Here is a 13,875-nt window from a genome sequence, read left to right as displayed (position 1 = left end):
TCCACCAGAGTGCTACCTGACTTTCCCATCCTGTGCCATAGGCTAGAAAGATAGCAAGAAAGGCAGCCAGAAAGATAGCAAGAAAGGCAACTAGAAAAACAGCAAGAAAGGCAACCATAGACTGCATTTGTTTTACACAGGAAAGGTCACTGTCTATTCTCACCTTTTCTGTTGCTTCATGGACTTTGTGTTTTGAGGAAGGAAGGTAAATCCAGCTCCTGGTATTTCCTCACAGATGGAAGCAGAAGGAAACATTATGAGATGAGTTATGGGCTTGGATGTCATGCTGAGGACCTGCAGCCTCCTCCAGCACAAGGTTTTCCACTTGTTGTGCTGCATACTCAGAGTTGCCTCTGACCACAGATGCCACACTGATTTCCTTTTCTATGTACTGTGGAGTGGAAAAGTTAGGGAAGAACTGTTCCTAGGTATTGAGTCTTCAAAGATGGTTCCTAAGGAGCATGTTTGGTTGTATCCAGAATGCATTCGTATTGGGATGAAACAGATCTGAGGGGAAAAGCAATGGATTTGGGAATAAAGCACAAAATGAGCAAGTGATTATCTTCAAATTACTAGATAGATGTTCAGAAAAGGAAAATCCATAGACTTTTTCATTTTTAATAATATATTATATATTATATGATTAAAATATATTTATATATTTTATATAAAATACATAAACCATATTTATATTATATTTTTATGTAATTTTACTTTTGAGGTACGTAGACACCATCTCCCCATGAACACCTGATTTTATTTTGCACATGAAAGACAACAGTCAAAAATTGTTTATCAGGCTAGATAAAAGCCTGTGAATGAATACCTGCAAGGAATTCTTCTACCGATTAGCCCTTAGAGGACTAGATTCCTTTTTTAAAAAGCTTGCCACAGTTGCACAAAGATCTGGCAAATTCATTATCAACTCTAAAGTTTCTAATTAAACTGATTCAATAAAACTGTGGAATCTGAAAAACTTCACCTGTGTACAATAACTCCTGTGTCTGTCTTCGTGTATTGTACATAGACAAAGAAACTGTTCACATCTGCAGCACGGCACACTGCCCCACCTCCAGTGGACTGAGCTTTAAGTGCTTCTGGAAGAGACCTCAGAGTTGAGAGACAACTTACAAGACCGCAGGCCTTCTGTCTCTGATGATACTCAGGGTAAGGAGAGGTTTCAGATGATTTTGTCAGATTGTTCACGGTTTGCTGTGGACTACCTCTGCTACTCACTATATCACTAGATATTTGTTATGTTTATCAGCTATAATATGGCAGATATCTAGACATATTATGAGAAATATAATGCCATCACATTTGCCCAGTGCCTTGGAACTGAAAGCACAAGTCTGCCTGATCCCCCATTTGTGTCCTATAAGTTACCATGTTTGTGTGATGCTCCTGACGTTGCAATCAGCTCCAGAACACGAAGGAGAGATTAAGAGCCTTACCAAATCCCTAATTTAGTGAAAGAAATCATAGCTGGTGGTAGTACACTGAGCTCCATGGGTCCTTCCATTTGACTCTGTTATGCCAGCCTTCTTATGCCTGTATGCAGGGTGAATATTCTCCCACAGTTTTTGTTATAAGGTTTACCTTGCAGTTTTTCTGATCATGAAGTCTGCAAATTTCCAAATGTGGCACCTTATTCTAATTATTTGGAATTCTCTTCTTGTTCTCTTTCTTCTCTCCATAGCAGCTTTTGAGAGTCCCAAGTTCCATCAGCAGAAGTTCCCAAAACACAATTACTAGCCCAAGAATCATAAAGAAGATAGTAGGTGGCATTTCCCATGGAAGGCACTAGAATGAGTGGTCTACAATTCCATGACTTATTTATTTGCTTTAAAGCTATTGCAATCCAAACCAAATAACAGGAACACTTCTCTACCTCTAATGAAACCAGTAATTCATTGTGATGAGGAGATAAGATTGCTTCCTTAATTGCTAATACTTTAGAAAATACAGGTGATGGAGACAGCCCTGTTGATGTGCAGGAAGAACCTTGCAAAGCCTCTTGTGGCCTGAGTAAAGAGGACACTCTAGACCCTTTGGGGAAAGTCCCTGCCTCCAAAAACAGAAGAGAAAAACAAATTTGAAAGGATGCTATTTTTGTGAGATGGATTAGCCTGTGGGCATGACTAAGGTTTACCAATGTTCCTGGCTGTGTTTTCTTTACTTTCTTTTTTCTGGATGCAACTCAGGGGAAAAAAGAAGCAGAAATTCTTAGGTCTCAGTGAATTGAACTCAGTAGGAATCCTATCACAACCCAGGCAGAGGCCAGAATAATGTTTATTGAACCCTTTCATTATTCTTTATTTAATGAACATACATGTTGTGTGTGTGACTGCCCAGTGTCTTGTATCTTAAGTGTGTTTATGTCTATGTATAGAACTATAGTTGCTTAGTGCCATGTAAGTTAAAATACAAGTCTGTGTTACATACTTCTAGTCATCGAAAGCATATCAAGTTCCTACAATGTGCCTAACAGTCCTGGAACACAAAGCACAAAACACGGATTATGCATGTGTGCATTCGTGTGTGTCTGGGTGTGTGTCTGTGTGACTGTGTATCTGTGTGTCTGAGTGTGTATGCTTATACTTTCATTTATGTGAAAAGAAAGAGAAAGTGAAAAGAATCACATACATTTCTGTTTATCAATAGGACAAACTCTAAGACTTTCATAACTTGGATACTATCTATTTCTAATACAAACTTCTGTTGAAGTCTACTTTATAATTATGTACAGTAAGAAGCAAACAACAGTTAAGAAATAGACCAATTCTGACATTATACTAGAATTTATTTAAACTTATAAATGGCTTGCTTCTATAGCTTTCTTATTGCTTTTATGTACTTGTCTGTAGGTAACTGAAACCAGGGAAAGCAAAAATATAAATAAAGAGGCTTCGTATTATGTTTATATTTACCATGTGACATAGTAACATAATGAAAATTATTATAATTTCTCTCATTGTACTATTCATTACTGTTTTATAAAAGAATAAAATAAAATAGTTGTGTAACTGCATTAAAATTGTTATACAGGGGAATATTTCAGTACAGACTACTTTGCTTATTTTTCTATATACTAACTCATTTTATTTTAAAAACAAAGCAAAACTGAAACAAACACAAATATTGAAGTTGATACCATTAAAATCATCTTCAGTTTAAATACACAAAATACAGGCACAAAGATATTTTAAAAACTGTGCATGGTCACACAACTGGTGTATAGCAGGGCTGAGGTGTGAATTCCGGAATTCCTGGTCCAGAATGGATATTGTACCCACTCTATACTCTGTTGGAAGCAGGACTTCAACAAGTGTACTTGTTTCCTGTTGCTGATCATAAGCTTAATGGCTTAACCAGAGCAAATTTGTTATCTTCCAACTCTGGATATCAGAAATGACTTTTTGGGCTAGGGACTTAGCTCAGCAGCATAAGCACCTGCCTTGCAAGCAGGTTGTCGTGAGTTTGATCCCTGGTACCGAGAAAAAAAAAAAAAAAAAGAAAAAAAAAAAGAAATGACTTTTCATACTTAAAACCAGAATGTCAAAAGGACTGAATTTTGTTCTGGAAATTCTAGAGAGAAACAGCTTTCTTGTCTTTCAGGATTCTAATAGATGCTACCTTCCTTGAGTAGTCATCTTTATTATTAAGAACTGCAATGGCCAGTGGACTCTTTATTAGATTGCATCCTTCTGAGATGAACTATACTACCTCTTTCCTTCCTGTTCTAGGATATTGAGTCCACTTGGGTAATTCTGAGTAATTTTTCCAACTCAACATTTTAACTTAATCGCACCTAGAAAGTTCCATTCACCAGCTAAAGCTGCAATGACACAGATTCTCAGGGTTAGGACATGAACATCACTGAAAGACCATTATTCTGTTTACCATGTATCTGCATTCAGCAGTTAGTGACAGAAAATGTCAACTTGGCAATATTTTTCAAAATTTCCAAAATGTAAGATACATATATATATATATATATATATATATATATATATATATATGTATGATAGATAGATAGATAGATAGATAGATAGATAGATACATCTATATAACTATATATAACATGCAATTCTGTTTCAAATTATGTTTCTGGGGATTTAGGTGATGGATCTGTTTACACACAAACAAAGATATTTACTAGAAAGTTAATTGTGTAATTAACTGTGCAGTAAATGTAGACACCCCTCAGGGCTCATCTGCAGCATGGAGCACAGAGTTCAGGGACAGCCTGTCCTTGCAGAGGGCCCCTCAGCCTCTGCTTCTGGCCTCCCCATCTCTCTGGTTCTGCCATTGTCCTTATAAAACCCTGGCTTCTGTACAATCAGCTCTCACCTATTTGCTGTCACTTTTCTCGTACTTCCTTCAAATCCCATCTCCCAAGTCACACGCTCCGCCGATGCTCATCTTTCTCCTTGGCGCTGACTTCCTCAGATGTCTTGACACATTTATTTTCTCCACCTATGCTAGACCGTGAACTCCTTGAAGGATGTAGCATCACTATGCAGATTAGTGTTTTATGGAATAGAGCTTACATGTAACAGGATATGCAAACTTCATAGAAGGGGGGAATAAATGAGAGAGTCACTAAAAGGAGATAAAAACATGTCTAAAATTGGTTGCCAAATGCTCAAAAGGAGACAAGCCTGACATAATCGCAATATTTCTTGGTTATTAATTCCAGATTTGTCAATATATATCTGTATGCCCATAAGCTATGCAGAAAAACATCTAGAAATATATATATGTGTGTGTATGTGTGTGTGTGACTTTTGTTATATTTTCATTATTTTAGTTTAAAATAAAATAAAATTAAAAATAACTGTATGTTTTACGTAGCCAAAAAAGTAAAAAAAAAAAAAAAAAAAAAAGTACAGAAATAAAACAATCAAAATTTTTGAATTAATATTAAATGTAGGGCACCAGTATATGATCTGACCCAAAAGGCTATTGGTAATAATACAGCTAAGATAACTAATAATGTAATGTACCTGTAAAAAATAATTTGTTCAATGTTATTCAAGGCACACCATGCTTATTAATCAGTTTTCCCACCACTGGGACACAATGCCTAAAGGCCTAAATGCCTAATGACTCACGCCTTAAAAAAGAGATTTATCTTTTCTCACAGTTTTAGCGTGAACAGCACGGTGGAAGTGCAGTGTGGAGGAAACCACTCAGAACGTAGCAAGTGGGAAACAGAGAAATGGGAGGAGCTGGGGAGAAGAACACACCGTCCACCTCACGTCTTCAGTGACCCTCCTCCAAAGAACGCATTTTGCTATGCGCTCATCAACAGATTAACCAACCAGTTTATGCCTTGTCCCCATGATCCAGTCATGCTCAAAAAACACATGAAACTTGTGAGACATTTTATATCTAAACTATAGCATCATTCATGCAAACGACCCAAATCCCCGTTAACGAATACTGGAATTACACTGTATAATATGTGATACTTGTAAGACTACCAATAAAAATGAACATACTACTAATATGTACAACAACATCAGTTACTCTCCAAAACATGCTGAGTGAGAGAGGATACATGCAAAAAAATGCCTACTGTGGGATTCTGTTTATGTAAAATTTAAAACTGAGCAAAGTTATCACCGATGATAGAAATCATAAAATTGATTTCCTGTGGAGCTAAGTGGAAGGGGTATGGAAGAATTCCCTGGAGTACTGTGTTCTACATATTGACTGGAAGGTATTTATATTGGTGTGAAGGTTTAGCAAAGAACATAAAGATTCATGATTATGATCATACATTTTATTGCTAGCAAATTATGCCTCTGTAAGTTACTATTAGCATTACTCATTGCTATAACAGAAAACTTCAACATTTGGATCTCCCTGTTTCAGCATCTTATGAAATAAAGTAGAAATTTCCAATGCTTTTCAGCTTGCATTCCTCCTTCTGTATTTCAATATCAGTTCCTTCATAACATTCTTCATGAAGAAAAAGAATGACTTGTTTGTAATGACCTGTAAGCAAATTCCTTCACACACATAAAACTTGCAGGAAGTCTCTGGAATTATAAAAGTTTGAACAGAAGAGCATTTTGTCTAATATATGCAATCCAGTATAACACAATGTCTGATGTCTAGGGAATATATTAGCAAAATTACTTTTTATTACAAAGTGCTAGGAGTTCAAGAAATTCTTTATGACTCACTAAAGTGGTAGCAAGATGTGGAATATTTTGTTGTTGATTCTGCTGTGTTTTCCAGAAACCACACACCTTATACTGGATGAATCTATAATTGTTGAACAGTTCCATTTTCCAACAGAACAGCACTTTGGAGACTATGTTTTTCTGAGACGTCATGAAAAAAGAATTGTAAATATTACACATTTGCTGACATGACATTGAAGGGTCCTTTCGTTTAGCATTTTCATTTTCTCTCTGAATGAAAGCAAAAGTCTCTTCAAAGACCAAAATGATTCCTTTGGGTTCTCTCTCATGGATGAATTCCATTTATCCCTTTATTTGAAGCAAAATATCTTACAAATAAGGACCCAGGTAGTTTTCTTGATGTTGCTATTTTGTAAACATGCAAAATCGTTGCTCCTTGCAAAAATCAAATGTGTATCATGAAAACACTAAGTGGTCTGACTTTTACAGTCTCTTACTACATTATCCTTTTTCTTTATTTTTTGAATGAGGAAATTTTTACTTTCCTTGTAGCTGTTTCATCTCATATAGAGTTTTCACTGGAAAGTTTTACTGAGTTATGCTTTTGGCCTACACATGCAGAAGGTTGTGAGTTTAATGCGAAAGTTATTGTCAAAATAGGGAGCCACATTTATGACCTTTGCATCATAAGCCATTTCTTTTTATTCTCCTTGTTTAGAAGCCTGGGTTTGTGTGGATCCAGTGAACTAAGTGAAGGTTTAATGAAGGTCAGGGTCTGGACACAGAAACAATCCTTCCATTTTAATGAGTTCCCAAGATACCTTTCTTTATTTCAGGGAAGGGCTCAATTCCCCTTAGTGCAAACAGTGATACCACAACATACTAACTGGGTGTTTTCTTCCCAGAAATACATATTAACACATAATTTTGGTAATTTAGCTTCTCTTTCTCTTTCCCAGCTCTTAAACTGAATCATTCATTAAACTTTGTATATTCCTGTTGGGTTCAATCTTTGTCTTCCCGGAATAGCTGTGTGTGAGATTTATTGTGACACTTATTTGTGTTGATTTTATAAAATTTTACAAATGTTTTATGAGTAGATAATTTATGTGTATACATTCGTATATGAGTAGCAAAAATAGATATTTATGTATCCACTCATCTGTGAGTAGGTATTTATCCATATATATATATATATGTATATATATATATATATATATATATATATATATATATATATATTAGCAAAATGTTGAAGGGAAAGTATACTGTTTTTAAAAATTAGGGAAAAAAAAAACCAAAGCATACCCCAGACGAATGTAAGAAAGAGAGGGGGAAATAGCTAAATAAGCATGTAAATCTCTAAAAACCATGCAGAGGTAAAATTGAGATTTTTTTTTCTCAAAACTATTAGGATCACACAGGATATATAAATACACACATGTAATTGCATAGAACTGGATTTGAGTTTGCAAGTAAGTTGATGTTTTCTAAAAAATAGGTTAATGTTGAACTATTTATTTCTAGAAGAAATGATCCTATCAGATAGTTACTTTTACTATCTCTGTTATGTAAATTAGGAAATCAAAGCACAGAAACATTAAATAGCTTTACCAAGGTCACCTAGCTTTCAAGGGCCAAAGTTGGATTTAATATCTCTCCTAAATGTTATATTAATTCACTTCTCAGGCTACAACAGTAACTTCATAACAAGCTTAGCAAACAGTATCTAACAAATAAAAATAATGAAGTAGCTTTCTATCTACATGCATGACTATATTGGTCACATTCTGAAGAAACAAATCTATAAATAGTTTGTGACATTTTACTTAGGCAAATCTTGTATCATTGCCTGTTTATTAATTGGTATTTTAATCTCACTATAATTTACCCCAAACTCTCAGATAATATTTTTCACTTTTAGGTAAATTATATATTTTTAAATCTATCTTTTCCCAAAATATATAAATTGCAAACAGTGTTACTGAAACCAGAAGCACCAAGCTTTGACCACTTTGAGGGCTCTGGTCTGATCATGCTAAGTACCAAACTCTTGCCTTTTCTGAGAGGACTCCTGGTGATATGGCTTTCCCTTGACAGAAGAGTATAATGATGTTCCTACCATTCCATAAAACAATAGAAAGATTGGAAGAAAGCGGGCTAATCAGCAGCCCAAGGTTTTTGTGTGTTTTGTTTTGTTGTAACCCTAGCCATCACTACATAAAACCTATGATTTAGTTTACAGTAATTCAGCTGCCAAAGAGTAACACATCACTTCAGAGCAGAAGGTAAAACTGGACACACTTCCAGCAACTAAGGAAGTCAGTAATCAACTTTCCATCATTTATGCATGTGAGTCACACCTCCCTCTCCCCATTCAGTAGTTTTTCTGCTCTTTTGTCTTTTCCCACTGAGAATAAGTAAAACCAGAGGGAAGATCAAGCTCAATCAGTCAATTACATCCACTTGTCAGTAAGTAAAAAACAGGAATGGGGAGTTGGTAGGCAAGGATTTGAAGACAATTTGAGAGATTAGCTGTGAATATCAATTACCCTCAGACTCTCCATTAGCATGAATAATTGAGAATCCACAGCCTGAGAGACTGGAAGACTTAGAAAATGCTGGAGCTACAGGACACCTAGGGTTAGTCTAGCCCAACATTTTCTATGTAGAGGAGGAAACTTAGGGCCACAAGAAGCTTGCTAAGGGTAGATCTGGTGGTTCCCAGATACTTAGCTCTGGGTCCTGTGATTACATGAAAAAAAAGTGTAATCCCATGTTAGAAACAGTAGAATGTTATCTAATTTATGAGACCATTTCCAACATAATGGAAGTTTCCATGGGACACAGTGTGATGGGGAAATTCCTAGGAATCAGATGGCTTAGTTCTAATTAGGGTTTAATGTGTGATCTTGGGTAAACAGTCTAACTTCTCAGGGTCTTCTCAAGAAGAAAGGAAAAGTTATCACTGCTTGGACTGTCTCCCAAGGACTTAATGAGGGTCACATGACACAAAAATAATAATGCATTAATAGTAATGGGTGGGGGGAACTTCTGGATGCCAAACAGAGTGCTAAATGCACTATACTCACCTTTATTTTCAGGACAGATTTGTGACTCAGGTCATCTTGCAGGTTTGGAAAAGAAATTCCAGAAAGTTTATAAATGTACATTTTGTGTGTGTGCTAGGAATCTAACTCAGGACCTTACACTTGCCAGGGCAGATGCTGTGCCACTGAGCTATATTCCCAGCCCTCAAGAAAATTTAAATAATATGATCCAGAGCACATAGATAAGTCATATGGAAAATATTTTGTTAACTTGAATTATAAAATGAGGAAGGGAAAGAGCGATGAAGAGAAAAAGAAGTCTCCCATCATCATCGCTACTAAGACAAGCTGGATTCACTACGTGAACACAACACTCTTCCTGAATTCTGGTTGGCTTAGAAAGAAAGCAGCATTTCGAGAAGCTGTTGACATTATATCTTCTCAAAATAAATTAGTCAGACAGGAGCATTCAAGATCTCTAAAGCTCAACTGATATTTTAGACTTTAGCCAGAAGAACTAGCTAACTATGGAAGAATTTGGAGAAGTGAAATCTTATCTTAGATTCAGTTTAAGAAAGATTAACCAGATGTCTAAGTCTTGAATGCATATGGAGGGGCTTATTTAAATAAGAAACTTCTTTTGGAAACCCTGATCCATGTTAAGAATCCTACATCCAATTCTTTTGTTGCCTTTAATCACAGTTCTAGGTTAGTAATTGGAAAATGGGAAAAATGGAGTAAGCATAGTATCCTTCTCCTTTTCTGAACAAATATTTTTCAACAGGAGAACATTCACATGTCATAAAATAAGAGAAACTAGAAAGACTTTAGAAAATGAAATTCTGAAGTGGCATGTACAATTCAGTGATATAGAACTTGTTTTACACATTCAGACCCCTGATGGGGTTAAAACACCACCACTGAAAAAAATAAAAGTAAAAATCAAACCAAAAAGAAAAACAAAATGAAACAAAAAATACTCCCCTAAAACAAATATGTCAATATACCATGTAATACAAAAACAAAAGAAAGAAGAAAGTGAATCTTTATAGTCACCAACCTTAATAGTGTAGTGGGAGTTTTAAGTGACTTCTCCCTTTGTCCAGCCTAAAGTCCAGTGACCAGAAAGCACCTGTGATACAGACCCAGCCTTGACAGGACTTGAGTATCCCTCACCTTCATTTCCTATAACTGCCCATTTCTATTCACCCAACAGCACTGAGCACAGGCGATAGCATGCAGATTGGGAATCAAGTGCAGGCAAACAGTGTGCCTCATACTCCACGCCTCCATTCCCATGCCTTAGTGAATCTAATTCAGTGCTTCAGTGAGAAGAAAAGGTGTGGCGTTTCCTTTACCCTCTAAGATGACATCACCTAAGGAGGCCAGTGTACAACCAGAACAAGACACAAAAGACTCCGTTAGAGACAGTGACACTTGAGGGAAGCATGACAGAAGAACAACAAGAACCAGAAACAGAGAAAGGGGTGTATTGTGTACATGCAAAGATCCTGAGTAGAGAGACTGTATATCATCTGGGAACTTCTGTTAGTCCTGTGAAGGGGACCTGGCGGGGGGGGGGGGGGACTCAAGAACTAAATCATTAAAGGCCTTGCATACCCTGTTAGAAATGTACAGAGTTTATCTGAAAGGCAGTAATGTGGAAAATGAGTGACTGAAAGATTTTACGCTGACAGGGCAACAGTTCCCTCTAGCATATCAGGTGGGGAAAGATTGTATGAGTGAAAGGGAAAGCAGGAGATGCCATGATGAGGCGAGAGCAAGCTGGGCTCAGGGAGAAAAGGTAAGAGCACAAGAGCACATGCTCAGACTTCCTGAAGACCCTGTGCCTGAATGAGAGGCTAAGAGATGGCACCTTGACTCCGGGTGCAGGACTTGTGAGAGTGACGCATCTGTCACCAGTCCGCAAAGCTCAGCCTTGACTTTCCTTAGCACCCTGATAATACTTAACGAAGTCTCACTCCAGTGATCCCTAAATCACTTGAAGAAGAATCCATGTCTGATCAGACTTATCCCAAACCTTTCTGTCTTTGCATTCTAGAAAAGTACTTTGCATATAGGAGGTCCTGAAGAATACTTTGGTAAACCACAAAGCTCTCCTCCTTCAGTAAGACTGACTTCAGCAACAAGTGAGCTAGGAGCAGCACTGATAGGACATGGCTCAGATTTCACAGTAATTCACCAACTGTTCCCAGAGCCATCTACCTTAGTGAACATGCAGCCTGGAGCTCAGGGGTTCCAACCTGGCCTCCACCATCTACCTGCTATATGGCTACTGCCACTACTTCCACAATGGCAAGAGCTCCTGTGGTAGCCTGGGGTCAGGGTGGTGTCAGGCACACTGATGCCCAGCGAGATTCCTCTTTCTCCAGGAACAATTTAGCAATAATTCATACAAAGTCCATTTCATTCTTTTGCTTTTGTTTCTTTCTCTGTTACCTCTTATTTTCCTGTTATCATTTTCTTTTGTATCTTAACAAGACCCCATGCTAAATGCCTTCTTGCCATGCTGAAAATTTTACATCCTCCTACTGACAATGAATCCAATGAGTTTGGATTTGAACAAATACTTTTTCACTTATCTCTCCTGGGCTATAATCTCTTGCTTCTGAAGCTGTAGTGAAGAAAGCAGAAGTATCTGTACCACTTTTAATGAAAGGAGGTAGATTTCCTCTTCCGTTTTTGTTAGGGAGATCTTAAAACATTGCAACCTTGGTTCTACTGTTCCAGTCTTTTGCCTCCTGCCAGTGCACAGAGCGGTGGTTTAATTTAGAGTGATTCAAAAGCTAAGAGGGACAGTAACAGAGTCACGCTGTTAGGAATGGTCAGTCTGTTTGGAGACATATGCAGCCACAGAAGGCTGAATAGATCTCAGTAGCTTATGGCCCTGGAAGATAAAAGAGACAGAATCACTGACCAGGACCCCAGAGACGGCCACTGCCTGCACATGCTCAGCAGTCTTCATTGCTGCTGATTTTCCTTTTTTTTGCTATCATTTTTAAAAATTGTATTTCCTTCATAAAAACTGTGATGATTTTAGGGCAAGAGAAGTAAGAAGCGGGAGATGGCACAATGTGCTGATTCGAGTCCCACAGAAGTTGTCATCATTTTATGTACGTGTAGTATGAAGCTAACAGAGTCCGTTCTTCTGCTTTATTTTAACATGAGAGAAATCATAAAAATAAAATGCTTAGAAAAATGTGAGACAGCATGTGGTTTAATGAAAAGAATTAACTCCCTGCATCCATACACAGACCCAGGTACAAAGACTGAGTCAGGCTCTGCTGTAGCAATGGATGTTGGATGGCTCTTTGCACCCCAGTGAATGACAGTGCCCGATGCTGGATCACCAAGAGAGTAAACAACATCATGAAGATTAAATGCCAAGTGCAGTTATTGTACAAATGGCTGCTCAAAAAACTCACCTCAGTTCAAGATCTCATTACAGTTTCATAACCTTAGGCAAGCCACTTAAAACAGGGCTGGTCATGTGCACAACTCACTAAGGAAACTGAATAAGGGAGCTACCATTAACCCTTCTGTGCCTTGTGAAGTGCTGCATAAATTTGAGAGAGAGCAGTACCATGCTTTGTGGGCTGCATACCCTATGTCACCAAGTACTGGAGAAACAGTCTTGCACACAGAGTGCCCATGATATGACAGGTACTTACTAGCAATTTTAAAAATATGGTCCCTAATTATGACACCTGTCCTGCACAGAATGAAATATCACAGTCATTTAGTAGAAAGTAGTGCAAGATCACTGGCACAGAGCAATTAACATTCTGCCTTTTATGTGCTAATTCCTCCTTTAAATGCTTTTGGCCTTTTACCTCATTTAATGTTCCCATCTGCCCTCAGACAACTTAATACACTTATTCCTATCTTGCAGATAAGGAAAGTGAGGTACAGAAATTAACATTTTTTGGTTAACATTATTTTGATAAAATAAGATTTAAGGGGGTTTGAGATCTGGGTCTGAAATTGCCAGTCTTATTTGACATTTTATGGCAAAATGATGAGTTGATAATGAGCATCTATTTGTTGAGTTCATGGCTACCATTTTCATTTAAAATCATTAAATTGTGAAAGGCAATATACCTTCTGTTACTTCATTATTTCTAAAGATAGTGAATATATTACTTATCCAAATAAGTTCTGTTAATAAAAACACTAATATCAACACAGGTTTTCAATAAGTGATAAAACCTAATTTATCATTATTCACACATATCATTAGGAAACTCTCCAATAACATGGGATAATGTACTTATGCATCTATTTAAGATAGATACACATTCTAATAAATATGATCTTTTGTTTCATATTTCCTTTTAACCAGATGCAGTAATTAAAAGATATGCCAGCTTAATACACAAAAATAACTAAAATGTGATTTTCAGTCATTACAACCATCCACCTGCATCCAAGATCTCCAGAAGTTTGTAAAGTTCTTTGTAAGCATTCAGATATTCAGTGATTTCCTTTATTCATTGATTGATTGATTTATGGATGCTCAAAAATTCACTTAAGTTTATTGATACAATTTTTATATACACGATAATCACTGTTACCATAGGGTATTTGTACCTGTACATGATATATCTTCCCTCTTTTTTTTCCATTCTCCTCTCTTTGACCCTTCT

Source organism: Cavia porcellus, unplaced genomic scaffold (assembly GCF_034190915.1).
Source record: "Cavia porcellus strain 051 isolate PalLab524CR breed Dunkin Hartley unplaced genomic scaffold, mCavPor4.1 scaffold_18, whole genome shotgun sequence".
Lineage (NCBI taxonomy): Eukaryota > Metazoa > Chordata > Mammalia > Rodentia > Caviidae > Cavia > Cavia porcellus.
The sequence above is the reverse complement of the archived record's forward strand: the minus strand, read 5'-3'. Positions refer to the sequence as shown.